General features: G+C 39.8%; 1 protein-coding gene across 6 annotated transcripts in view; it reads right to left on the reverse strand.

Moving 5' to 3' along the window:
• Nucleotides 1–16,275, reverse strand: part of CHD6 (chromodomain helicase DNA binding protein 6) — a 183,841-nt gene extending 167,566 nt beyond the window's left edge. For 4 of the 6 annotated variants that reach the window (XM_020998890.2, XM_020998891.2, XM_020998892.2 and 1 more), the window contains exon 1: nucleotides 16,168–16,275. The gene's annotated coding sequence lies outside the window, so the exon portion shown is untranslated. Of the gene's footprint in view, nucleotides 1–4,081; nucleotides 4,146–16,167 lie in introns of all 6 variants that reach the window. The other 2 variants (XM_078150234.1, XM_078150232.1) reach the window with 1 other exon arrangement.
• Nucleotides 16,276–27,345: the final 11,070 nt, after the last annotated feature.

The raw sequence follows: 27,345 nt of genomic DNA on the forward strand, positions 1-27,345 counted from the left end.
CTACTATCATTTGCATTCATGTCCTTATTACAATACCCGTACATGGACAAGTGAAATCTGCCTTCCTATATTAGTCATTCCCAGCTCTGATTATACATATAATTACATGTAAACCACTGCCAAAGTTCTTAGGACCTCTCTGAACCCCAAGTATCTTAACTTAAGAATGAGAATTTTAATACCCTCAAAAGGACAGTTAGGAGCGTTAAATGAGAAAACGTATATAAAGCACTTCGTAAGCTTCCAGATGTAAATGCTAGGTATTATTAAGCCACCACATCTTAACTTTGTCCTTTGGAGTAAAAAATAAACTCCTTCTTTAAAAAAGTGGCCCATCAAACTCTTGGATGATGCTGTCTGCCACCTGACAGTATATCTACATCTTTTCCCCTCTCTGCGCTTCAGTTTTTCTCCTTTACGCTACCTAATTTCTAAAGTTACACCTTCCGGCTCTAAACATGCAATCCTAAGAGTCTTAGTCTGATGCTCACGACTGTATCCCCAAAGCTTAGCACAGTGACTTGTACATGGAAGCGATTAATGTTTGCTGAACTGACTTGAATTTGCAGTTACTTTTGCAGTCTTACCTTAGAGGCCAGCACTTCTTAAACTGTGGGTCGCTACCCCACATTGGGTCATGACCCACAGTCTAAGTGCTGAAGGAGTCTTGATTGGAAAAGAAGCCCTGCCTTAGACTACACTGTCTTACATACCTAAACAACACATGAAATACCATTTTCTGCTATCAGCTCCTATGCATGTGGAATTAGTCCATATCTTACATACCTTTAACATACTCCTAGAGAATGTTCACAGTGCTTAAAGAGATATCCAAACCATTCTGATAAGAAAACAATATCAAAAACATGAGCTCCTCTCTAGCTTTTTCTAATTTCTTGAAAGTCTTGGACTATCAACTTTGGAAGTGCTATGGAAAAATTTTGTCAAGTATAGATTCTATCTAAATTCATCACTATTCTTGGCTTGCTTCAGTACACGTTCTTACAGATCCTTAACAAGTTAATCTTCAGGATTTGGGTGTTAAATAAAACTACACAACAACCATTCTCTCAATAATTCTTTCTATGATGATATTTTGACAACAAGAAGTTTTGGAGCAAAGGGAAACTGATAATTCTGACTCAGAGTTTGGAGAGGTCAAACAATAAACTGTAGGACACTGATGGCAGCATAGGATGCTCCCATTCAGAAGATATCTAGTCCGTTAGTCTGTATTAAGTACCTATTATATGCCAGGCACTACGCTAAATGCTGGAGATACAAAGAAAAGTAAAAGATAGTCCTTACTTTCAAGGAGCTCACAGTGTAAACAGAGGACACAACCTATAAACGACAATGTGTAAACAACATTTAAAGAGAGGATAAACTGAAGAAAACCAACAAGAGGAAGACATTAGCATTAAGAGAGATTGGGAAGGGCTTCTTGTAGGAACTGGCTTTTAGGTGGGACTTGAAGGAAGCTAGGGAAATCAAGAGGCAGAGACGAGGAGCAAGGGTGTTCTACAAATGGAGAACAGCCAGTGGAAATGCCCGGAGCTGCAAGATAGAGCGTCTTGTGCAAAGAAACAGCAAAATGACATGTTATTCCTGGAACTCAGAGTACGTGGAGGGAGGTAGGGTGTAAGACTGGAAAACAAGGAAGGGCCAGGATGTAAAGGGCTTTGAATGCCAAAGAGAAGATGTTGTATCTGACCCTGGAGGTAATAAGGAGCCATTTAAATTTATTAAAGGGAGGAGGGGAGGTGACACAGTCAAATCTGTGCCTTAGACAAATTAACTTTAACAACTGAGAAAAAGAATGGAATCTAGTGGAGAGAGACTTAGAGAAACAACATCAGCAGACTACTGTGATAGTCCAGGCGGGCAGTGAAGAAAGCCTGTACCAGTGCGGCAGCAGCGTCATGGGATTCCCAAGAAGGGAGAGTTATCTGAGAGATGTTATTATGTAGGTAAAATCAACAGGACTTGGTGAGTGATTAGATGCAAAGGGTTGAGAGACAGAGTCATTAAGGATAACAGCCAGGTTGTAAGCCTAGGTGACCAGGAGCACGGCAGGACCTTCAACAGTAACAGGGAAGTTTGGAAGAGGCCGGATTTGGGACATGTTGTGTTAGAGAGGTCTAATGGGAAAAGGGAGATCTGAGATTGGAGGTCAGGAGAAAGGTTAGGGCTAAATAAGTAAATGTCAGAATCATCTGCATAGAGATGATAATTGAATCCATGGGAGCTGATGAGATCACAAGTTATGTAGTACAGAGGGAGAAGAGAAGATGGCACAGAACAGAGTCCTAGGAAGATACACCAGTACTGAAGTCCCTGTTAGTGGACGTGACCTAGCCAAAAAAGCCAGCAAAGGAGCCCCAGAAAGAATAGTCAGAAAGGTAGGACAAGAACCAGGAGAAAACAGTGTCCCAAAAAACCTAAAGAGAAGACAGTATAAAGGAAAAAAGGGTGACTGACAGTGTAAAAGGCTACAGAGCTGTCAAGAAAGAAAAGGATTGAGAAAAAGCCATCAAATTTGACAATTAAAAGATCATAGGTAACTCTGGAGAGATTAATTTTGGTTGAATCTTGAGGTTGGAGGTCATACTATAGAGCAGGGGTAGGGAACCTGCAGCCTCGAGGCCACATGTGGCCCTCACTGAAATTAAACCTGTGAAGTTTGGTTTTAGTCAAAGGGCTGCACTTGAGGACCTAGAAAGCCACATGTGGCCTCGAGGTCATAGGTTCCCCATCCCTGCTATAAAGAGTTAAGATGAGAATAAAAGGGAAAGGAGTAGAGGCATTAATTACAGACAGCCCTGTCAAGGAGTTTTGGCCAGAAGAGAGAACAACTATAGGGAGGGATGGATCAAGAGTTTTATGAGGAAGGAAAAAGTATGAATGTATTTGTAGTCAGGAGGAAAGCAGTCAGTAGATAAGGAAGGACTGAAGTTGAGAGAGCGGAGATGATAGAGGGAGCAATATGCTAGAGAAGATGGGATGGGATGGCATCACTTGTGCATGTGGAGGGGTTTGCCTTGACAAGGAGAAGGCACCTATTCATGTGAGACAGGGATGAAGTTAGAGATAGTGATGGACTGCTTAGACAGTCACCAACTTCTAGAAAAAAAAAAGATCAGAAAACCAAGACCTTCCATTAACAATCTCTCATTAAGCAATTGACAATTGAGATTCTTGAGAAAGTTGGACAGATTCCGTATTTCCAAAAGACAGCTTTCCTCAAAAACAATGACAAATCCAACATTAACTTAATAAGTACTTCCTTTGGTCCTGAGAAAATGAAAAAATCACATTAAATCAGAAATCAAGCCTGCAGCATACTGGGCAACTGAAATCTCCACATTCCTAAAAAGTATATGCACATTAAGAAAAAAAAGGTGCTGAAGTTGTCAAATCCACTAGCTAAACTGCCATGATAGAGTTAATCTGAGTCAAGGTTCAGTCCAGGGTCAAGAACAGAAAGCCAAATCATCAAGTATTAAATCAGGAATCAGAAGTCAGGGTCATATTACCAGGCAGGCTATAGAATCAGAGATGAGGAACTGAAGAGAAGCAAACACAGCCAACAGAAAACAAGGTCAAGAATGCTAGGTGTCACAACTGGGCTATGTGTACATGCTGCAGGGGGCATATAGAGAGACCCACAGCATTTGGGATCACAAAATGTAGTAGGCCAGGGACAGAAAGGAAGATCTATGGCAGGGAAGCATGCCAGATAGCCTTAATTTCAGTGACACACTTCGTGGTATCTCTTTGTCTACTATAACGGATAGCACTGAGCCTGGAAACAGGAAGACGTAAATTCAAATTCTGTCCATGCCATGCTGTATGGCTATGGACAAAGTTGCTAACCTTTCTGAACCTCAGCTTCTTCTGCAAAATGAAGATGACATTAACATCTAGAAGACAGATGAGGTCATTCTGAAGCTTAAATAAAATTTAATATATGTGTGTGTATGAAATACTTTCTTAAAAGGCTATTATCAGCTATCATTATTATTATTATTAAATTTTTTAATTAAAAAAAATCATTAAATTTTCAACCAAAATTACTCACTCCAGATAATATTTTCTGCTGTCCTGTTACTCCACTGGATCTTAAGAGCAGGCTTTTGAAGACACTAGGAAAAAATATCAGGAATCACAACTGTGGAACATCTCTCTAATACATTAAGATTGTAGATAAACTAATATCAGCTTTGGGTAGTCATCACTAAACTCTTAAAATGGGTCATATTTTCAGGTCAGATAAGGTGTGTCTTCATGAACAAGGTAGTGAAGCCATTTTTAAGGATGGTTTTCAGGCCCATGAATGAATGAAAAAGCATTCTATTTTGTACTTACTATGTGCCAAGTACTGTGCTGTGCATCAGAAATACAGTCAGAAGGGTTCAGCCTCACGGCAGATGAAAAAGACGGGTAGTACTTAGGATACAGAGGCAAGGCAGATGGGCAGGCCGGTGCTCCTTAAGGTGGAGGGTCAAATACCAAGGTCTAGCAGGACCAGAAGGTATAGTTTCAGGACAGATGCTAAGACCTAATTGAACTCGTTTTACTAGAATTATAGTTTGTCACTCCATGCTCATTTAAGCATTTACGGATGACCATGTCTGCCAGAAAGAGAGATAAGAGGGAAGAGGCAGAAAAGAGACTGGAGGGACCTGGCCCACAACCTTAGGAAAGGGAGAATGAATCCAAGTGTCAGAATGGAGCAGGTGGTCAGGTCAGAGTACAGTTGTTAGGAAACAACAGGAAAGGGTCATCAGCAGGCAGATTGGCGGTAAGGGATACCCACAACACTTGCTTCTGCCAGGCCTTCTAGTATGAATATTAATAAATCAGCATTGTGTCCCATATATTTTAGGGGTTAAATTGCATGGTACTAGGTTCAAATTTGTTCACCCCAAATAGATGCCTTATGATCATCAATTTAATTCTTTTTATACTGTCAGAAGTGATAGGTTCATCAATTTTAAGGTCAGGTCTCAGAACATATCAAGACATATAATACAGGAAGGTCTACATTTACTGTAGTCAGAAAAGAGGTCTTGTTTATTAGCATCACATGCACAAAGTTTATCTAGGAAGTCCTTTGCATCCAGGGTCTTTATCTTGCAAGAGTCTTGTACTGCATTCACTGATTTCTGGTAACAGTACTAACAGTGACAACACTTATCTATGGTAGCCCTGCACCATGTTTTATGCCTCCTGCTGACTTCTAGTTCCATGTCCAAATGCTTCCCCTGGGTATTGTGCTTATTTTACAAGGGCTAAATCAGTTATCACTGGATTAGGAACTCTTAAAGTGCTGAAAAAGACCTAAGAGATCAACTAGACCTCATTTTACAGATGAATAAAATGGCTAGAGGTTATGTGTCTTGCTCAATGTCACACGGGTAATAAGTAGCACCACATGATTCAAACCCAGGTTCACTGACTCCAATTCTGATGTTCTTTCTACTACATAGTTCTTTATGCTAATTTCGGGCCTTCACCTAAAAGTCAGATGAGACCTCTTTGAGGCCCATCAAATCCAATCTCCTCATTTTACAGTTGAGGGAACTAAGACCTAGAAAAGTTAAGTGACTTGTTCAAGGTGACCATATGTGACCGAAGCTAATCAGATAAATAAATTCCTGATGTAAACACTTTCCCAAACACCTTAATGTCTTAATCTAATCAAAATGTTGGGAACTTCAAGTTCAAAACAAGCCAAAGAGGGAGACAATCAGGACAGCTTTGGAGGCAACAACTAAAATGGTGTGATAAAGACAAAGCAGACAAGGAATAGAGAGGATCACAGGAAATAGACAATTTTGATTTCATAAAAATGAAATGTTTCTGCAAAAGCAAAATCAGTTAAGTTAAAATCAGAACGGAAACAGTTAAGTGATAAAGGGGGAAAAAAATCCATGCAGCAAGTTTAGCTGAAAAAGGTGTGATATTCAAGAGAGGGAATGTGATCATCTCGAAGATCATCTCGAAGAGCGAACTACCCTTAGAACCAGGTAGGCAGGGGCTTAAATCCCACATTGTCTCCATACTAGCATACTCCACTTAACTAACTTCTCAAGTCTAAATTGCAGAAAAGGTGTTTACCTCCATTAATAGAGGATTTTCATTATCTGAAAGTTCCTTACATGAATGAAGTCCAGTCCCTATCCCAATCCCAATCCAAAACATATGGGAACCTGATTCAAATATAAAAGAACAAAAGCAACATTCTCCAACAGATAAAAGGTCAAAGGATACAAACAAGCAATTCTCAAAAAGAAGACATGCAAGCTACCAATAACCATATGAAAAAATGCTCCAACTCACTAAAAAGAAAAATGCAAATTAAAACAATTAAGAAGTTCCACCTCACATCCATCAGATTAGCAAAGCTGACAAAAAAAGGAAAATGACAATTGTTGGGAGTGGACTAAGGAACACTGATACAGTGTTACTGAATGCGTGAATTATTTGCCTGGCCATTCCCAAAAGGAATTTGAAACTATCCAAAAAAAAATCACTCAACTGTACATACCCATTGACCCAATAACACTACCAGGCATATACCCAAAAGAAATAGCAGAAAAAAGAAAAGGACCAATTTGTGCAAAAATATTCACAGCCAGCACACTTCTGATTGTCAAAAAGACCTGGAAACAACAGGGTACCCATCAATTTGGGAATATGAATAAGACATGACAAAAGGAACTGATTCAGCATAATCTAGAATATTTTCATGAACTAATACAGAATACAGTAACAGGACAGAAGAACAATTTATACAAATGACTACAACTTTGTAAAGAAAAATTACTGAAAGAATTAAACTCTGAACAATGCAATGAGTAACCATGACTCCAGAAGACTAATCATGAAGCATGCTTCTTCCTACCTCCTGACAGAGAGGTGATGGAATAAAGGATATGAACAGGCTTTCTCAAGAAGAAGATATGCAAATTATCATCAACCATAAAAAATGCTCCAAATAACTAAAAAGCAAAATGCAAATTAAAACAATTCTTAAGTCGTACCTGACCATCCATCAGACTGGTAAAGATGACAAACTGACACATGCATTTTCAGACATGGCCAATATATGACTTGTTTGCCTATGTTTATTTTTTAAAAGGGAAGGTCTAGTAATGCCAAAAAGGAAAAAAAAACCCACCTTTTTTCAAATGTACAGAAGAAAACAGAAATAAGTTCAAAGGGAAACACAACTGAACGGGACAGGTTTAAAATCAACATGTTAAATTGGTTATAAGCTTTAAAAAACAACCTGTACATGATAGTGATTTGGGTTTTTATATAAAAAAGATAAAACAGTGGGTTGGGTTTGTTTTTTGTTTTATTTTCCTGCTGCTGTTCATCGATGAAGAATAATCCTCTACTACATCTTGGAAAATAGTTCCAATAGACTAGGGATAAGAAAACTTTAGAGCCATTATAGATTTAGAATTAGAAAGATTAACAGGGATTTCATTTTTCTTGCTTTTTCAATGGGGGAGGGGAGAGGACAAGTAAGAGTGAGAAAAAAAAGTAAATCTTCATTTGCAAATAAAATTTAATCAAAAAGAACTACAAGACACTGAGTTCAACCTCCTGATTTTGAGTTCAACCTCCTGATTTGAAAGATGAGGAAACTAAAGCCAAGAAAAGTTGTGACTTCATCAAAATCACATATGTAATAAAGATCAGAAGTGAAGTTTGAGCCCAGGTCACATGACTAAAGAAAACGAGGCTCTTAAAAAATAACCTTATAGATAATTTTTGTTTTTACATCCACTATATTTCCCAATTTTCCCTTCCCCTTCCCTTCCCCAAAGGTCAGCCCTCATAACAAAGTTTTGTTTGTTTGTTTTTTCAAAGAGGGAGGAGAAAAAACTATACAAACATACCAATCAAATCCAATGTTATATGCAGATTTCCACACCATGGTTTCTGCCCTCACCTTTCCAAAGAAGGAAAAGAATTACCTTCTCATATATCTTCTTTGGAACCAAACTTGGTCATTATTATTTTAAAACATTTAGGTTTCTATTGTTTTTTGTTGTTCTATCCATTTACGTTGTTATAGTCATTGTCCATAGTTTTCCTAATTCTACTTACTAAACTTTGCATTAGTACATATAAATCTTTTCATGCTTCTCTATAGTCATCATGCTTCTCTATAGTCATCAAATTCATGGTTTCTCAAAGCACAGTAATATTCCATCGTATTCTTACGTCATAAGTTATTTGGCCATTCCCCAATCAATGGGTATCTACAATGCTACCAGTTCTTTGTCCTACAAAAAAGTACTGCTATAAATATCTTCATGTATGTGGATCTTTGGGACCTTTCTTTTTATTCTTGACTTCCTCAGGGTACAGGACAGCAGTGGGATCTCTGGGTCAAAGTGAGTGAATGTTTCACTCACTAATTCAGCATAATTCCAAATTGCTTCCTAGAATGGCTAGCCTCATTCACCGCTCCATCAACAATGCATTAGTGTGCCTGTCTTTCCACAGCTCCTCTGACATCAACTATTTCCATACTTTGTCATCTTTCTCAACTTGTCAGAATTGTTTTGATTTGCATTTCTCTTATTACAAATGATAAGGAATAATCTTTCGCATGGTTGTTAACAGAATTTGCAATTCTGTAAATAATTGCTTGTTCATATCCTTTGACTTATTGGCTTTTGACCTTAAAATATTTGTGTCAATTCTGTGTATGTTTTAGATATAAAACCCTAATCAGAGACAGTTAAGTGCAAAGATTTTTTTCCTCAATTAGCCATTTCCCTTACCATCCTACTACGCAGTTTACCCATGCTTCCTCCTAAAGAAAAGTTTAGGCAGAGACTTGACCTGGCAGAAAACATAGTCACAAGTAGTAGAATAGAATGAACAGGAAGTTGCATTAGATCATATCAGTCATCTTGGGTTCTGTTTCCAGCTCTGCCACTCGCTACTTGTATGACCTTATGCAAGTCACAAGCACATTACACTTCTATTTTCTATTGTCAAATGAGGGAATTGGTGCAGATCAAAAGGGTCCCTTCTAGTTCTAAAATTCTGAAACTGAGAGTTAGCAAAGAAGCTTTAATTTGGGAGAAACTAAAGTTCTTATACTTAACTAAAACACTACTATGCTAAGATATAACATTTTTAAAATGAAAGTAGCTGCTACATCAATAATCTAACAGCTGCATATGTCAATAGGAATCTTTCTGGGGAGCGTCTTCTAAAAACTGGGCCAGTTAAATAAAATGTTTCAGTAGCAAAGAGGCAGGTAAAGTATAGCAGTTGTGAATATAAAGAAACAGAGACTGATTTTTTTATGTGAGCGAACTTGTTTCAGTACTTTACATGCCAAGCTGCATGGGTAACTCCTGGAACTAACGGCAGCTGTGCAGATAAGGTTAACATCATAAAACTCTAATAATTTTGGAATCAAACCTCTGTAAATGTGTTAAATTCTAAACTCCTAAATAAGGAATTGTGCTTTTTTATCCCATGATACCTCACAGTACCAGTACAGTACCTAGTTTATAAATCTAGTGGTATTTCTAATAAATGCTGTTTACTGATTCACTAGCCTATGAGAAATCTACCCACTTATTACGACAAATGAGACAAAGTGCTAAAGTCTGAAGAATTAAAATTTGTTAAAAAGAGTCCATGAAAATATTGGGCTTCTTGAAAAAGCAAAAATTGCCATTAAAACAGTCTTCTGGCCCAGAAACGCTTTAGATGATCAAAAATCCCAAAGGCAACCTACCTCACTGATTTCCAGTTGCCAATGAAAAAAAACCCAAAAACTTTACCAGAATTTTTAAGTAACACCAATAAGAAAGAATTATTAATTACAGCCAGAAATAAAAGAATAACTATTGTCATCATATAAACATGCCTACTACAGAAGACCTACCATGGTCATGGTTTAATACTTTTGAACTATGGTCTGAACAATTTTTTTTCCAAAAGCCCTGTGAGGAGTAAATCAAATTTATTCATAGATCTTTTTTTCTGGAGTGAAGGTAGAAAGTAATTCTTCAAGCATATCAGTAGATATGTCAGTAGTATCCATTTTTTTTAAGACACAGATGCACATAGAAGCATTTCCAGAAATTGTTATATAAAGTGCTAAAAATCATACCTTGAGGTTATTCACATGGCTACTCTCCAAATCCTGTCTTTTCCTTATTTCCAACTATGGAAAAAACCCTAACTTCCTGTTATGGGGAAAAGGGGGGGAGGGGCATTTTAAATCTCATTTTTAACTTTTCCCCCTTTGAAGCATTCTTACAATCATATAGGTATGTGAGAGACCATAAATAAAAACAATTTCTTCTACTTCCTTCCTCTGCTTTCACTTCCTCTCAAGGAATAAATGTTGACAGAAATTCCATTAACCAGAATATCTTACTCCCTCACATATCAGTTAACTAAAGTGATTCCCTATCAGATTTGCTTAAAACAGGGTACACCCAACTGTTACTACGGATTTGATTCCTTTGGGTGTCTTCAGTAGGCTAACTAAGAACTCCTTAACTTGAATGCAACATAGTTGGGTTTCAGATACCCAATACTATAAAAAGTGTTTCAACTAGTTTCCATTAATAAATCTGTTTGTGAAATATAATTTGGTAAATAAAACCTCTGATCTGGGCCCAACTTATCAACTTAGAACTATCCTTAGATGAATTTCTAATACTAATAATGATTTCCTTGAAACCAAAGCAAGCACAGTCCAGATACATTTCTTTACTAGTACGTAGTAAGTCAAATATCCTTATGCCCTGCTTCCAAACCGACTAAAGCCCAGATGTATCAATGTGTACATCATGACAAACAAGAAATTTGCTCAGAACCAATAATTTTTTCTCAACTGGCAAGACTGACAAACAGATTTTTATAACTACTATAGGTCAAAGCCCACTTCAACCCACTCCAAGAGACTACCATAATTCCCTTACTGTACTGGAATTTTGTTCTATAAAAAGTTGCCTGAACTATTCAAGTAACTGAGCCCTTGTAAAAATATCTGTATAAAAATTTTCTTGGTGGGTGGGGGAGAGAAGCTCTGTGTTAAAATGGATTTAGAAGTGTATACATTTATTCTATAAAAGGAACTCATATACACATCTAGACAAACTCTCAAGGGTATCTTCATTTAGCAGAATATACTGACTGATAATGCTTGTAGAATTACTTTCCGCTGATGTTAAAGGAATAGAAAAATTGAGGATTTCCCATAGAATCATCTTAAACATCACCAAAACAAAACAAACCCAGGCATCTGATCAAGCATTATCAAAATTAAGCAGCTTTCAGTACAACATGGACAAAGGAGTTTAGTTAGTTCATCTTTTAGGAGAAGGGAAAGCTCAAGAAGTGTCAGCTGCCATGCACATCAGCAGTGGGGAGAAGGCAAAGATCCAGAGCCTGGGATCCCTCCAGGACTATTCTAGTATTTCCCTAATCCTGAGTTAGCCTGTCCTAGCTCTCCTTTCAGGCTCTGTGAACAAAGATAGGAAAGAAATCCCGTTATAACCAAAAGATGAATTTTAGGGGATGGCTCAGACAAAAAGGATCCATTGGAGACTCCTGAGCCATAACAAGCAGGAGTAACACCAGTAACAGGATAGGCCTATACAAGACTGCTAAGAAGAGACCCTAGAGGCCTACCTCAAATCACTACAAAGCTTTTCTTTAAGTAAAACACCAGAATTATGAAGAAATGACTTACTACTTTAATATGGACAAAAGGTCAATATAACCACAGGAGCTGACAGAGACAGAGTACAAAACTATAGGCTGGTTCTTTTATACATGAAGTCTATGGTAGTGACGAACTGCACCTTCTAAAAGTCAATAACTTTGGTCAAATAATCAACAAGCATTTATTAAATGCCTACTCTGCGACAGGAACAAATAACGCAAAACCAAAGAAATAACTAGAAGTTAACAACTTGACCCTATAAAAGTAACACATGGATGTTTCCAGTGCAAGCAATGGGATAGAAAGTTTCAAACTGTAGATGTATATCTATCTATATCTATATCTATATCTATATCTATATATATATATGTCAGAGTATGCTGCATTATTAGAAAATTTAATACAAATTTGAGGAAGCATAGTGTAGCAGAAGTAATTGGTTTTGCTGTCAGAAGATTTGGGTTCTCATCTTAGTTCTATTACTTATTCCCTGTGTAACGTTGGGACAGTCACTTTTATTCTCCGGACTTCAGACTCCCTAACTGGAAAATAAGGACGCTGGGCTAGATAATCTCTTTTCCCTCTCTAAATTCTATAAGCATGTGAAATTTTTTTTGAAATTGTATTATTTAACTCCTCAAAATTGAAATAATGATCCATTAATATGTTTTAGAAATTATACTTTATTTATTGGGTTATACCTGTATGCATGCTTGCTTTAACAGATAAAAATTAACTTGAAATACTGCTTGTTGGTTTTCCTAAAATTTTCAAATATTGTCTTTATGGTTTTCCTCCTTGTAAATAGCCACTGGAGAAGAAAAAGTCCAGTAGAAGGAAATCTGATTACTCCAGTCTTCCTTCTTTACTACAAAGTCCTAATAGTCCTTCAAAAATGACTTTTTTGGCTAAGAAAAAAAGAATGGTCTTCTAACTGAACTCAAGTTTAGTTATACGTGGCTGCTGTTAGAATATGATATGCTATAAACAGGCCTTTGATTTATATACCAAAAAGACACAAATCAAATCTCTTTAAAGCCAAAAATCTCATAAATTTTTTAAAAATGGCCCCTAATCACATATTTCAAGTCACATTCAATAATAATTCATTGGAACAAAAAAAATATGTGGACTGAATTGGAATTCAATGTACACGTCAAAACACGTTACTAAACTGAAGCTCTGTATAGAGGAATGGAATTATAAACAGAGATTCCAAGACCTCCCAAACCAACAGGATGTATACACAGATCCCCTGAATTCTAAAATACTGTCAAACTTATACAGAACTTATGTATACCATTTGTTTCCCCAAATAGGAAATATTCTGAGCCCAATGGTATCAAGCTATTTGAGACCTACATCTACTCTTTATAATCCTCACAATGCTCTAAGTTGCTGATTCAAATCACCTCTGGTGTTAGCACTGAGGTAGGGTGATACTTTCTTAAAACACCTAAAGATGCCTCACAAAAACTTCTGCTTATGTATCAAAGACAAGACCTATAGAATATTGTACCCTAGAAGCATTTTGTTATTGATTGGTCATCCACAACAACGTGGGAAACATTTCAAACTGTTTGATTTCTACAAAGACACACTATTGTAGACTTTTAAAACTATTTAAAGTCACCATCAGAAAGGCAAATCAATAAGCATTAGACATATGATTACCAAAAGATCTGTAAATTCAGAAGTGTTAGGTCAGGAATTCTGTCTCTTTTACTGTCTGATCTTTTAACATCTTCCACGTCTTACCTTATTATTTTCAAAAATCAGAATACCAAAGAACAAGAGTAAAGGTGATTAAAGTACCTTGCAATACCACTGTTTAATAGCTTATTATGAGATACCTTCATTGTATAAGATGTGATGGCACCATACCATAACTTTTATTTCATAATATCTGTATTTGCTCTGTCCACAAGGGGAGAAAACACCCCAAGGCGTAGTAGGGAAAACTGTCACAGCAATAATAATTGTTCAATGAGTTTTACTTTTAGAAAAAATCTGGCCTTTAATATACTACTAATCAATAATGGTGTTTTTTTTAAATAGAGGGTTTGTGATCATCCTATGAGCTGCCCTAAAAAAGTATTCCTAAACTATTTTTCTTAAACTTATTTTGCTATTTTACATTTTATTCAGGCCTTTGATCATAAGCAAGCATCAATTCTGACACTACAACTTCAGATAAGATAAACCAAGCTATGATACTGTAGCTTAAAGATTCATGCCTAACTTCTATCATGCACAGATTTTAAATACATTCTGTTTCTGTGTCTCTCGCTCTCAGTCACTCACTCACACACACACACACATACACATATTTGTGGTATGGGAGGAAGAGTACTGTATTTTGCACTCAGTTTTCTCATCTGTAAAACGAGGGAACTGGACTAGAATAACCTTTAGGCTTTTTCCATTTCTATATATTTGAAAACATACAACATGGCAAAAGAAGCTGGTGCCACTGAACTGTATCATTCATTGGAAATACAGTTGTGTCCACTCGAAGAACCTTTATAAGGACTATATGTAATATGAAAATGGCTCTCCAGTTGGGGATTGTTAGGATGGTATCCATATACAAAGAAGGAGTCTGGCATAGACATCTGTCTTTGAAGCCTAGATCTGAGTTCAAGTCCCTTCTCAGGCACATACTGGCTGTGTGATCCTGGGCTGGCTATGTGACTTAACTTTTTCAGACAGGTTTCTTTTATGCCACAAACCCCTTTGGCAGCCTGGTAAAGAGTACAGACCCCTTCTCAGAATTATGTTTGTTGCCTACATTCACAGGTGAAGGGAATGCTAAGTTTCAGTTAGAGGTAAGAAAAAAATAAAAAGGAAATTTTCTTCCCCATCCAAGTTCACCAACCCCCTGAAATCCCCACGTTAAGACTAAAAATCATAGAAAAGATGATGACCTGCATTGGTAGAGGAAGTTCCCCTTACCAGGGAGTTCCCCAAAGCAAAGACATCATAGGTCCAGTGCTTATCCTATACATACATGCATACATACACACACGCATACATACACACACACACAAAAAGAGAAACTGAAGTAAGTTCTTAAACAATTTTCCAATTGCCCAGAAATGTGTAATTTCTTGATTTTAACTTCTCTATTCTTTTCCAGCTGATATCAATGTCCCGGAGCTCCACAAATATGCAGCAGATATTAGAGTAGCAGGGTATCCCCAAGAGGCAGGTGAGTAAGGCAACACACACAGAATCCCCAGGGAATGGAAATTCGGGATGCCAAGCTTTCACCAGGAGCCTTAGCCAGACTACTAATGGTCCACAGGCCCCAATTTAGGGAACAGAGGCCTACAAACTCACAATTGAATTACACTGCCTAATTAGATACTGCACTACACAAACCCCAGTCACATTCATCATAACTGCGACTTTATGCACACACATTTAAGTGCCGACTTACGTATTTCCAATTAGTTCAAATAAAATTGTGTCTGAAAACTCAAACTCGATGGGGAGATTTCCTCTGAACACCTTGAAAAATGCAAGAGCCTGCCAATCATTCACCATGCATTCCCTGGGAAATTCGGAGGTGACACCTTTAGAACTTAAACCCAAAGAAGAGCCCAGAAGAGTGCATTTTTCTCATCCTCCCCCCTTCTCCCGCACCTCAAAAAGCTTGCAGCCCCACAGGATACGAAACTTGGCTCTGGGTTATCTCGGATGCTGGTTCCTAATCACTGCTCCCCATCGCAGAGAGGAACCCCAGCCAACGCGTGAGCAAAGGTGGGTGGGGGCAGCAGCAGCTGGAGAACTTGGTTCTCCGGCTGCGGGACCGCGGGGATGACAATCCGGGAAAAGCGCTTGGGGATCCTGAAAGCGCAGGAGGGACATCGTTACCTGGGCCCCCCCCCAATACTGCAGGGGAATGGAGCAACTTCTCCGGGGTCCCGTGGGTGCCCCCCCCTTCCTGCCAGCCTAGGAGCCCACGCGGGAGGGAGTCAGTCCCAGGTGGAGGGTCTTGCCCCGCAGCGCAGCCGGGGCCCGCGCCAGCTCCCAAGGACAGCGGCGCGCACCTTCCTGACGGCCTCGGCGAGGCCACGGACAGACCGACTGCCTGACGGACAGACGTGGGAGGGGGAGCGCGGCGCGGCCTGGCCCGGCCCAGGGAGGCCCAGCCGGGCTCGCCCCCCACCCGCGTTTCCCCTCCCCCCCGCCACCTCCCCTTCCCCTCCCCCTCCCCGGTCGTCCTCTCCCTCCCTCCCTCGCTCGCTCCGCGGCTGGCCCTGCTCTCAGCCCCCGTTCCCAGCCCGGCCCCCGGCGACCGCGCAGCCCCGCTCCTCCCGGCTTCATTCATATGGACAGACCGGCTGGACCCGAGGGGTGCGATCCTGGACAGGCGGGCACGGCCGGGCCGCGGAGACCGGGGCGGAAAATAAAAAGTTAAGAGAAGAACTTACCTAAAATGGCTCCTGCAGCAGCCAAAATACAAACAGCTATTATTTGGTGAAGTTTAGCTCAGACACCCTGCAAGGACACCCTAACCCGGATCGGGCCCGCCTCCCCGGCCACGCCATTGGACTTCCCCGGCTCTCGACGTAAAGCCATTGGTCGCGGCGGCCATCGCTCAGACGGCAACCCGTTTCAAGCTTGCTTGCAGGGGCGAGTGATGGGCTCGCTCCATTGTGCTCATATTTGCATGGATGTGATAGCAGCGCTGATTGGCCCGCGAGCGGGGCCGCACCGCCCCCCGCGCGCCTCCCCGGCGCCCCCGCGACAACGTCGCCCCCTTCCCTCTTCTCTCCTTTCCTTCCCCCTCCTTTCCTCCTCCCCCAGCGGGCTGCGCACCCCCGGCCCTGCAGAAGGAAGGGAGGGAGGGAGAGAGAGAGAGAGAGAGGAGAGAGAAAAAGAGAGAGAGGGAGGGAGAGGGCAGCGTGACCAGCCCGACGGGGATCCAGCCCCTATGCGGGGCGGGACCAAAATCCCCGCCCACAACCCTCGGAGCTGGGCCTGGGGGAGGACCAGAGAGAGAGCACGGAATGAGATTCTGGAGGGAGGGAAGGAGAGGAAAATGAACAAGAAAAGGAAGGGGAAAAGAGAAGAGAGAAAAGCAGGGGAAAGGGAAAACAAGAGACTAGGGAGGGGACAGGAGGGAAGCAGAGGAGGGAGGGGGAAGAGAAAACAGAAAAACAAAAGAGAGGGAGGGTAAAAGGAGAAGAGAAACGCAAATAAGGGAGAGGAAAGAGAAAAGGAAATGGGGGAGGGTAGGAAAGGAAAAAAATAAGGAGAGAGGATGAGGAGGAAGCAAAGAAGAGGAAGAATAGCGGGAAAAGCAGATGAGAAGATGGGTAAATGGTGGGGTGCAGCTGTGGAGAAGGAAGACTTGAACCCCCACACAGCTGAGCCATAGCTCAGCAAGTGGCTGGCAGTGTAACTGATGCCAGCCACTCTATGCTGATGTCCAGTATAAAGACCTCACTCACAAAATATTGTGCTTCAGCCCTGTACAGCTTTACAAGGTTGGCTACTCTTAATGACATCTTTAATACTGGATGAGCCAGATGGCCTTTCCTCCTAGGTCCAGTGGGTCCCCCAACCCTGACAGGAATATGGCATTGGCTCCAAGGAGTCTTCAATCCTATAAGCAGACTTAAACATCTTGGGTGGGGCTTTGAGAATCCACAGCATCATGCCAGTCCTGGAAGCTGTTAGTGGCCTGGCATCTTAGTAGTGTGCCCTGATTTGCTAGAGAGCTTTTCCTTTGTCTGCTTGCTCTCTTTGGAGCAGGTGTTTACCTTTGATTCCAACTGGGTATTTCTTAAATGTTGGTAATAGAAAAGTTGTTAAACCCAGTATGTTTATTCAAAGTAAGATGTAATTTAAAGCAATTGACTTACCCTAGCCTACTAGATACCCTGTTTTTCTTCAGTAAAAATAGAAGTAATCTGAATCCTGTTCATTCATGGGCCATTTTTTTTCCTGTTCACATGCATTTCAAATTAGCAAGGTTTTAGTCTATTAGTAACATCTGTTATTGTTAACAGCAAAAACAAAAATAAAACTTCCATTCTGAATAAAGAGGGATTTAAAATTTTTGTTTGAGACACTTTCTCCACATTTTAAAATCTTTCCATTATCATTTTGGGGCATCAGCTTTTCTCTTAGCTGATGTTAAACTTTTCTCCGACTTCATACATTTTAAGTAACCTAATTCACGTTCATTGGCTTAGCCCTTGCCACCTTTCTGCTCAATAATTGCAGATGTCTTCATGCTGGACAAACTTCAGAAATATCATAGATTCACAGGTAGAAACAGCCTCGGAGTAGAGCCCTTATATATATTTTAAAATTTTATTGGTATGTTTCATTTTTACATCACCTACATTTCTTACTATTTCTCCTTCACATCTCTTCCTTTCCCAGGGACTCATCCCTTATAATAATTTTTTTTTAAAAATTCAGCAAAACCAGCCAATATGTCATCTAATTCTGACATTATACGCAATATTCCTCACCTGTAGTACCCCACCACAACCTCACATCTCTTCTTTGGGGACACACTGGGTCATTGTAATTTCATAGCATTCTGTTCTATTATCTTTCTTTCCTTTAACATTATTGTAGTCATTGTGTATGTTGTTTTCCTAATTTTGTTTACTTCACTTTGCTATAGGCAATATGTCTTCCCGTGCTTCTTCTCTTGTAGTCATTGTAGTCATTGTTTCTTGCAGCAAAGTAATATTCATTACATTCATGTACCACAGTTTGTAAAGCCATCCCCCAATTGATGGACAGTTGCGTTGTTTCCAGTTCTTTGTAATACAAAAAATTCTTCTATAAATATCTTGATGTTAAAAAAAATGTTAATAAATATCTTGATGTTTATGGAAATTTTGTTTTTATCTTTGACCTCCTTGGAGTTTATGTCTAATAGTGGGAGCTCTGAATCAAATGGTGTGGACATTTTAGTCACTTTCTTAGTGTAATTCTAAATTACTTTCTAGGGTGGTTGGGCCATAACAGCTCTGCTAAGGATGTATTAATGTGCCTGTCTTTTTACAATCCTTCTAATTATTGATTACCTCCATTATTATCATCTTTGCCAATTTTCTGGGTGTCAGGTAAAACCTGAGTTGTTTTAATTTGCATTTCTCTTATTAGTGATTTGGAATAATCTTACATTTTATAGATGGGGAAACTGAGGCCCAGACTGGGGAAAAACAACTTACCTGATGAAACAGTAGAAGAGTCAGAATTTGAACTTAAGTTCTGCCTCTAAACCAAGTAAGTACTCTTTCCATGACACATACATATGAGCAGGACCTCTTTGCCTTAAATCAGACAATCAAATAAAACACAATATGTACACATGAACAGCAGGCACTAATGTACCATGTGGAAGAACAAGGAAGGCATGATCATTTCTGATCACAAGATCAATAAGTCAACTAGCATTTATATTAAGCTCCTACGAGGTGCCAGGAGCTATGCTGAGCACTGGGGATGCAGAGGCAAAAGGTAGAACAGTTGCTGCTCTTGTGGAGCTTGCATGCCATGAGAGGAGACAACATTTAATATGTAAATAGATAAAAAATAAATGCAAAATAAATACAAGATAATGAGAACAAGCTGACTATGGAGGAGGGATTTAGAAATACAGTATGCAGCTCAGGCATCATCTTCTGCATAAAACCTTTCCCGATCTCCCCAAATGCTAGTGCCCTCTTTCCCACCTTACCTTGTATTTAGCTGCTTTGTATATATTTGTGTAATTGTATGTTTATGCTGTAGATATTTGATGTATACTTGTTTTCTCTTCCATTAGAATGTTATCTTGCAAGTTGGGATTGTTTCGTTCTTTTTACTTATATCCTCAGCACTTAGCACAGTACCTGGCATATAGTAGGCACTAAATAAATACTTGTTGATTCAATTGAGGGGATTAGGAAAAGTTTCATGTAGGAGGTGAAACCTGAGCTGCATATTGTTTTTTAAATTAAATTTTTTTTTTTCAATCAGCGAAAATCTGCTTCGCTCCTTTCCATCCCATCCCATCCCCAAATTGAGAACAAAAGAAAAACAAAACTCCTGTTAATAAAAATGCATGGTTAAGCAAAATAAATTTCCTCATTGGTGGTGTCCTATACATGTATGTATGTATAAACAGACAGATAGAGATAGAAATAATGTATCAAGACAGATATCTATCTCTATCCATTTATCTATATGTCTCATCCAGCATTCTGACTTATCTATCAGGAGGTGAGTAGCATGTTTCATCATTAGTCCTCTGAATTCATGGAGAGTCATTATGATGATCACAGTTCCCAACTCTTTCAAAGTTGATTGTCTTTACAATATTGTCATCATTTTATAAATTGTTCTCTTGGTTCTATTCACTTCACTCTGCATCAGTTCATTCAAGTCTTCCCCAGTTTCTCTGAAACCATCCCCTTCATCATTTCTTATGGCACAATAGTATTCTATCATATTTATGTATCCCTTTAGATGCCCCTTCTTTGTTACTGCAAAAAAAAAAAGCTATAAATATTTTTGTACAGCCTTAGAATTTGTTTTGCTTAGGACTAATTCATCCCATAGTCTACTATCTCTCTAGTTCTTCCTCACTCCTTTTCTCCTTTGCCTCCTATTTCTCTGTTGAGTGAAATGTATTTCTATATCCAAATGAGTGCATATGTGTGTATGTATTTGTGTCTGTGGGTGTGTGAGTGTCTGTGGATATGTTAGTTTCTCCTTTGATTAGTTCATGAGAGTGAGGTTCTGAGCTGCATCTTGAAGGAGGTGAAGGATTCTGTGAGGTGGAGATGAGGACAAAGTGCATTCCATGGATTATGGGGATTGCCAGGCTTGAACATAGGAAATTGAGTGCTGTGTGAGGAACAGAGAGGAGGCCTGTTTGTCTAGAAAGGACATCATGTACGAGAAGGTGGGAAAGATAGGTTGGGATCAGGTTGTAAAGGGTTTTAAAAGCCACAGAGAAGAATTTATATTTGACCCTGGTGGCCACTATAGTTTGTTAAGTAGAGGAGCAAGATGGTCAGATCAGTGCTTAAGGAAAGTCACTTTGACAGCTATGTATAGGATGGATTGCAGTGGAGAGAGGTGTGAAGCAAGGAGAGCAATTAGGAGGCCACAGAATATTCCAGGTGAAGGGTGACGAAGGCCTAAACTTAGATGGTGACTGTGTGAATAGTGAGAAGGGAATGTATCCAAGAGATGTTGTAGTAGAAACAGCAAGATTTGGCAACCAATTGAATATGTGAGGTGATACTAGGGAGTTGAGGACAATGTGTGAAATTGGGAGAACTACAAGAACATGGATGTCCTTGGCAGAGATAAAGAAGTTCCATGGAAGTGTAGATTTGAGGGGGAAAATCACGAGTTCTGTTTTAAATATAGGGAATTAAAAGAGTCTATGGAATATCCATTTTAAAGTATGCAGTTGCTGATGCTGAACTGGAACTCAGGAGAGAGATTATCTGGGTTGGTTATGTAAATCCATGGGTCATCTGGATAGAGATCATAATTAAACCCATGGAAGCTGATGAGGTCATAAGGAAATGGTATACAGAGAAAAAGAAGAGCCTTGAGGAACATCCACAGTTGTGGGGGGCATCATCTAGACAATGATCCAGCAAAGGAGACTGAGAAGAAGTGATCTGATAAGTAGGAGAACCAAGAGAGAGCAGGATCATAAAAACCCAGAGAAGACTATCTAGGATTGCCCTCTGCTTCATGGAAGGGATGGCATTTGAGTTAGGTCTTTAAAAATGAATAGGAACTCAACAGAGTGGGAGGAGGCCCATTCTGGGCACAGGTGACAAAGTGAGCAAAGGCATGATAGAGATGTTAAAGATTTTGGAAGGCCTTGAATGCCAGGCTAAGGAGTTTAAACTCTTAGAGTTCTGAGCAAAAGAGAGGCATGATCACATCTGTACATCATTAATAATGATTAATCTGAGGGGCAGCTAGGTGGTGCAGTGGATAGAGCACCAGCCTAGGATTCAGAAGGTCCTGAGTTCAAATCTAGGCTTAGACATATAACATTTACTAGCTGTGTGACCCTGGGCAAATCACTTAACCCCATCGCTGAGCCAAAAAATTAAAATTAAAAAAAATTTTTAAAAAAGATTAATCTGTCATTAGTGTGAGGGATAGATCGGAAGGAGAGGCTAGAGGCAGGGAGACTAGTTAAGGGGATGTTTTCAAGTGAATAGTGATGAGGACCTCTAACAGACCCTTTTATGAGGCCATGACTGTGGGCTGGAAGTTCTGTAGGAGAGGGAATTGAACTAAGACAAAGTCTGGGAAGCAGAATAAGCAAAGGCAAAGAGGTGAGAAAACTTAAGCAGGTTCAGGGAAGATAACCAATCTAACTTAACCCACAGTGGTTTGTTGTGCATACCACCTAGTGTGTCTGCTGTCCTGTGCTAGACACTGAAGACACAGACAGATGTGACACAGACACTGCTCTCACAGAGGAGCTCGAATTATTTAATAGCTAACATTTATACAGAGCCTACTGCGTGCCAAGCACTTTACAAATATTCTAATTTTATCTTCACAACAATTCTGGGAAGTAGGTGCAATTATTTTCCCTGTTTCATAAATGAGGCAACTAAAGTAAACAAACATTAAGTGACTTGCGCAGGGTCGCACATCTATTAAGTGTCTGAGGTAGGATTTCAACTCAAATTTTCCTGAGTCCAAGTCCAGAGTTCTATCCGCTGTGCCACCTAGTTTAGCCAGAGACAAGGGGTTGAGTAAGAGGTAGTAAGAGGTAAGGTTCATGTAGTAGGGAAATGAAAGGTAAGACTGGGGCTGAAATGAGGAGAGGCAAGTTAAAATACAGTTGAGAAGTTTGGGTTTTACTCTATAGCTGTTAAGAGTTTTTGAACAGGAGAGTAACATGGCCTAAGTATTATTTTAGGAACAGTAATTTGTGAAGGACATTACTATATTGTAGGATAGATTGGAATGTATAGTGACTAAAAGGTGGAGACCAATTGTTGTCTTCTTCCATTAGATTGTAAACTCCTTGAGGGCAGGAGGATTGTCTTTGTTTTTAATATTTGTATTCCCAATACTTAGCACAGTGCCTGGCCCATCGTTGGCACTTAATAAATATTTACTGATGATTAACTATGAGGGAATCACAGGTAGTCTCAATATGAGACAATAAGAGTTTTTACTAGGGGCACAAGAATGGGGACTAAAAGGAAGAAAGATGAATAGCAGAGACATTTCATAGGAAGAACCAACAGGAATCATTGACTGATTGGATATAAGGAGGCAGGCAGTGAGGGAGCAAAGATAAATCAGAAGTTTCAAACCTGGGTAACTGGGAGAATGGTGGAGCCATTAACAGAAATGGGGAGAGGGAGGATAGGGTTGGGGAGGGGAATGAAGACTTTGATCTTAGGCATGTTAAGTTTAGGCAGTGGTGGAACATCCAGGTGGAAAGTCCTCATTAAGTTGTAATCTAGGAATTCTTATATCTTACTCAGTACCTAACCCAGTGATTTGTACTTGATAGGTACTTAATAAATGGTTGTTGAATTAAATTTAAAATGTGTGGCAGTTCACATGATTACACATGTGTAACTTATAACTAATTGCTTGTCATCTCAGGGAGGGGGCAGGGATAGGGGGGACAGCATAGAATTTGGAATGTAAAACCTTTAAAAAAATGCGTATAAAATTGTTTTAGCATGTAATTGAGGAAAAAATAATTTTTTAAAAAAATGCATGACAGTCAATTGGAGATACAGGCCTAGAGGTCAGGGTGGAGGTGTAGGTCTAAGATGGAGATTTGGGAATCTTTGTTCTAGATTTGATAGTTAAAGGTATAGACCTGAAGCTTGTAGAACAGCATCGTTTTCTTTTCCATGTCACGTTTTTCCAACCCTCTTCTGATTTCCCTATTTTTGTTAAGGATGCTTCCATCCTCCTAGGCACACAAGTTTACAGATCTGAAGTCATCCTCAGCTCCTCATTCTCCTTCACCCCATACATCCCAACAATGGCCAAGTCTTGTCAGTTCTTTCACCAAACTTATTTCACACCTGTCCCCTTCTTTGTGCTCATGTGGGTATGACCCTAGTGCAGGCCCTTGTCACTTCTCTCCCAGACTATTGCTATAGCCTCCTTATTGGTCTGTGTCTCAGCCCTTCTCCCCTCTCCAATCCATCCTCCACACAACTGCCAAAGTAATATCCCCAAAGCCCAGATCCAGGCACATCACTCCACTACAAAATAAACTCTAGTGTCTTCCTGTTACCTCTGAGATCAAATATAAGCTCTGTTTGGTGTTTGAAATGCTGTACAACCTGGCTCCAACCCACATTTCAAGGGTTATTATCCATTAATCTTCTTCATGCACTCTCTGGTACAGCCAAACTGTCCTTTTGGTTATTCTTCACATAGGACATTCTAGTTCCCATCTCAGACCCTTTTGCATAGACTGGCTCCATTTCTGGAATGCACTCTTCTCACCACCACCTCTTAGAACCCCTAGTTTCCTTCAAAGCTAAATGCAGGTACTAGCTGTGACCTGAGATCTTACCTGTGCTACATACCCCAGCTTCTATTGCCTCCCCCTCCAGTGGATAGAGTCTGGAGTCAGGAATACCTGAATTCAAATGCAGTCTCAGAGATTTACTAGCTGTGTGACCCTGAGCAAGTCACTTAAAAAAATTCACTCTTTGCCTTAATTTCTTTATCTGTAAAATGGGACTAATAATTACACCTACTTCACTAGGTTGTTTTGAGGATCAAATGAGGTAATATTTGTAAAATGTGCAAGTACAATGCTTGACACATAGTAGGAACTATATAAATGTTAATCATCGTGTGTGTGTGTGTGTGTGTGTGTGTGTGTGTGTGTGTGTGTGTGTGTGTTGCCTTACCTGACAGCATAGAAGGTCATAGAGGTTAGGGAAAGTATCATTTTTGGTTTTGTGTTCCTGTACCTAACACATAGAGAGAGGGACTGGACCTCTGATTTCATTGGTATAAGAAGCTCCAGATAAGAAATTCTTTTTGCCAGAGCAGATCAGCACCTTCTCTGAAACATATGGTTTTAGAGCAGGGCTTGGAGCACTAAGAGGGTAAGTGGGCCATATACATAGTATGTGTCAGAGGCAGGACTGGAATGTGGGTCTTCCTGGTTCCCAGGCTGGATGTCTATTCACCATATCATGCTTTCTTAGAAAAGCCTGGTGACTGACTTCTTCCATCTTCCATCTGCTTGTATTTTTATAATCTAGGTTGGTTGGTGACTTCCTTGTCTATCTATATAGCTTATCTATCTATCTATCTATCTATCTATCTATCTATCTATCTATCTATCTATCTATCTATCTATCTATCTATCTATCTACCTACCTACCTGTGTGTGTATATATAGATATGTATCTATATCTTTTCATCTTTCCTTCCTTAGATCTTTTAGAGCACTTTGTCGTACTTCGCAGTCTAGTATACAGCAGGCATTTAATAAATGCTTAATAATTTATTGCTTTGTCTCCTTCTTGTTCACTTATTATAGGCTATTCTGCACTATTAGTAGTACATATATAGTATTGTGCATTTATATATATGGCTTCTGCCCACTGTTGAATTGTAAGCTTTATGAGGGCAAGGATCATGCCTCAAATACCACAATGCTTTGTATGGAGATAGAACTTACTAAATGGTTTTATTAATGAATTAATTTAAAAGTCAATAAACAGTTAATAAAGATTTATTAAGTGCCTACTTTGTGCCAAGCACTATGCTAAGTGCCAGTAATGTAAAAAGAAGCAAAATATAGCCCCTGCCCTCATGGCAGCTCACAGCAAACAATTAAATACAAACAAGCTTATTTATGGGATAAATAGCTAATAGTTAAGAGATGAAAGGTATTGGAATTGAGAGAGGTCAGGAAAGGCTTCTTGTAGAAGGTGGGGTTTTAATTGAAACTTGCAGAGGAGGATGAGCTAAAGAAAATCCCTGGAGCTAAGAGAAGGTCCAATGACACATTGTATCAGTGATGTTTGCACATAGTGGCTTGGGCCTCCTCAGCAGCATGGGACATTCTGTTTTATTTTATGTTCATATTTTTAAGTGCTCCTTCACTTGAGCTTGTGTCTGAGTGATCCAGGCCTATCACAAAAATATGTTGTCCTGTTACATGCCAGTTATTCTTTCTCACACAGCATTAGCACTTTTTATTAAGCATAATTATCTTCAATATAAAGGATTACAAAGTAACAAAATTGGTAATGGAACAAGGACCTCATTGCTTTGGCTATCCCGGCCTTAAGTCTCTTTCCTGTCTGCTCCATCCTATACACAGCTGCCAAATTGATGTTTCTAAGGTATAGGTCTCACCCTTTCTCCCCTGCTCAAGAAGAATCAGTAACTCCCTAGTGCTTAGAGACTAAAATACAAAGTTCTTCTATTGGCATGTAAAGCCCTTTATATTCTGGCTCTCCTACTTTTTCAGGTGTAATGGGGGGGGGGGTCTGGCATACGCACAGAGTTCTCAACTGATACAATTCCTTCACATAGAAGAGTCTGAGAAGCTTGCTTCCTATAGAGTCATGAAAGTGCCTGGGAGAAACTTAGAAAATGCATAGCTCAGGGGTGGGGAACCCGCAGCCTGGAGGCCACACGTGGCCCTCTCAGTCTTCAAGTGTGGACTGAGCCTCACTTGAGGACCTAGAGGGCCACATGTTGCCTCCAGGTGTGGCCTCCCACCACAGGTTCCCCACCCGTAGATAGACATTCTGTAACTATGTTTAATAAGAGACATCCCTTTAAGGAGAGAGGCCTTGGGTCCTGTCCCTGTCAGGCCAATATGGAGCTCCATAAATATAGGCCTGGTATTTGTTCTTTCCCTTTAGGTGAAAGAGACCAGTCTGGAGGCTCCAACTTTACAAGTTTCCACAGGTCAGGGGAGTGATCCCCTGAGAGGGCAGGAGCCCAGAAGTTAAATTCATGCTGAGTTTTGCCTCGTGTTCAGTATCAAAGATTTTAAGAGTGAAAAGCAACCTTTGGGACCCAGGCCAGCACTGCCTGAGACAGGTCTCACTGAGGATTTTTGGCATGAAGTTGATGGACCAATGCTATTTAGAAAATATGCTAAGTCTGAGCTCACTCTCACAGTAGATCAAAGTGGAATAAGGGAGAAGATAACCTTGGAGATGGGGAAGAATGTTGATACCTTTGTTATTGCTATATCTTCAAAGTAACTATCCCTTCTTAGGAACTGTTTGATGTTACTTCATTACATGGAACTAGGGTGCCAGTCACTCACTGGTTAATAGTGGTGGTGGAAACACACCCAGAATGGGAGCTCAAGCTGAGGGCATTAGAGAAAGATACCCCAACCCCTCAGGGGTACCCAGAAAACTCGAGGGGGAAGATGCAACAAGCCTCACTCTTGAAGAGCTAGCCTAGCTCACTACAGCATTCCTCTTCTCACATGGGGACAGCTAGGTGGTACAGTGGATAGAGCACCGGTTCTGGAGTCAGAAAGACCAGAGTTCAAATTTGACCTCAGACATTTACTAGCTGTGTGATCTTGAGCAAGTCACTTAACCCCTACTAAAACGGGAAAAGAAAATGGCAAA

Source organism: Phascolarctos cinereus, unplaced genomic scaffold, assembly GCF_003287225.1.
Source record: "Phascolarctos cinereus isolate Bilbo 61053 unplaced genomic scaffold, phaCin_HiC Scaffold_2;HRSCAF=192, whole genome shotgun sequence".
Classification (NCBI taxonomy): domain Eukaryota; kingdom Metazoa; phylum Chordata; class Mammalia; order Diprotodontia; family Phascolarctidae; genus Phascolarctos; species Phascolarctos cinereus.